At 37.9% G+C, this 2,253-nt stretch overlaps 1 pseudogene; it reads right to left on the reverse strand.

The window, feature by feature from the left end:
- Positions 1–471: 471 nt before the first annotated feature.
- Positions 472–1,736, reverse strand: LOC100944897 (annotated as a pseudogene).
- Positions 1,737–2,253: the final 517 nt, after the last annotated feature.

The following is a 2,253-nucleotide window of genomic DNA, read 5'->3' on the forward strand; positions in this document are numbered from 1 at the left end:
GAGACCATTCTCCTTAGTGAGGTATTGCAAAAATGGAAAAACACCAAATCTTCTCACTATTAAATTGGAACTAACCAAATAGCACTTATGTTCACAGATAGAAGTAAAACTCAACAATAATTGGGAAAGTGCGGGGAGTAGTATATGTGTGAGATCATACCTAGAGGGTACAACGTACACTATCTGGGTGAGGGGCACACTTATAAATTTGTCTCATGCAGTACACAAATATGTTAAGTAACCTAGACATTTGTGTCCCTGTGCTATTCTGAAATAAAATGTTAAGTTTCACAAGGGCAAATTCCAAATACCTATTTAGAACCTGAATCATATTTGGCACTAAATAAATATTTGTTACATATAATATATATTACAAGAAAAAAATTAAATTGTCATCAGTTGGAAAGGCTACATACTGCACACTTTCAACAATATGACATTCTTTTTTTATTTCAGATATTTTTACTTTCGCAAATTTGTTATTCATCAGGAGTGACTGAAATAAAAAATATAATTGAGTCCCATCATCATCATGGAAATGGCTTTAAGATAAAACTGGTCAGATGAATATTATTGCTTCCCATTTTCAACCAGTAAATAATTACCATTGGTAAGTAGACAGCCATGAGCCTGTCAAGAATATTCAGGATATGTTATATAATACAACATGCCTGTTCACAGGGGAAAACTATGTGTACTTCTTGATTTCATGATATAAGACAAGTACAAAAGCACCACTCATGCATCTGAGAACACTGGACCATGCACCCTTGACAAAAACTTTGCCTCCTTCATCATAAAGGATCTTCCTCCAGCAATCAGTTATGCTCCCTGACTGCATCATCATGCAACGGTGAACACTGTTAAACCAATAGGAAGTCAACCCAGCAACCTCAGTGACAAAGTGTGCAATCATCCAAGTGATGATGATGTGAGTTTTCCTGGGATCTGGAAGCATTCCCTTTGCAATGTCATAGACACCAAAGTAAGCAGCTTGGTAGATGATAATACCCTGAACAGACATGGTAAAGCCTTGGTACAGGCCCCTAAGCACATCAGATTTGTAGATCTTAACCAGGCAGTAACCAAGGTCTCTGAATTCCCTTTTCACTCCAGTTTTACCCACATCAGCTGCTAGATGGGTATGAGCAAAATCAAGAGGGTACACAAAACACAAGGATGTGGCTCCAGCGGTACCACCTGATGCCAGATTTCCTGCAAAGTAGTGCCAAAACTGGGTCCTATTGTCCACACCACCCAGGAAGATCTGCTTGTGTTTATATTTGAAGGCAAAGTTGAGAGGATAGATGGAGAAGTATTGGATGACATTGGCCAGGTTACCATGCCAGATGGACAGGACTCCCTGCTCCTTGGGGATATGGACCATGCAGTCTATAATGCCCTTGTATTGCTTATCCATGGTGATTTGGTTGCTAGCATGCTGTACCTGCAACAGCAGTTTGACTGGCTTGATGGGCACTACTGCAGTCTTGGAGATGGCCATGGCCACTCCACCTGCCAAGAAGTCCTTGATGAAGGACACAGTGGCATCTGTCATGTTGAAAGGAAAGAAGAGGCATGAGACTGCAGGCCAGCACTAGGCCAAGAACTGGCTTTGATTCTGGGGCTGTACAATATGACATTCTTGAAAAGGCAAAACTGTAGAGAAAGTAAAAAAAAAAAAAAATTAGTGATTGCTAGGGTTCTGGATTGAGGGAGGAAAGAATGGATATAACACAGAGGATTCTCAGGGCAGTGAGTCTACTATGCATGATACAATAATGGTGGATATGTGTCATTATACATTTGTCCAAATCTTTAGAATGTATAATACCAAGTGTGAACTCTGCTATTACATCAACGTAGGTTCATTAACTGTAATAAATATTACTCAGGGATGTTGACTATGGGGGAGCCTTGGCATGTGTGAAGGCAAGAAGGTCATGGGATCTCTCTATCTTCTGCCCAATTTTGCTATGAAACGAAAACTTCTCTAAAAAAAAAATAATGCATACAAAGGGTGCCAAGTAAATGTATGCACATTTTAAGAAAGGAAAAAATGTATTAAAATTGTAATACTCAATTTATATTGATAACATTTCTTATCTTGTATATTATATCTTATATGTGTATCTCTTATAATTGGAGAAGTCATTCATGATTTGAGTATTATAATTTTAACACAAGTTTTTCCTTTCTTTTTTTTTTTTTTTTTTTTTATTGAACGGTAACTATGTACATTAATGCACTTCT

This window comes from Otolemur garnettii, unplaced genomic scaffold, assembly GCF_000181295.1.
Source record: "Otolemur garnettii isolate 467f Iridium unplaced genomic scaffold, OtoGar3 scaffold00209, whole genome shotgun sequence".
Lineage (NCBI taxonomy): Eukaryota > Metazoa > Chordata > Mammalia > Primates > Galagidae > Otolemur > Otolemur garnettii.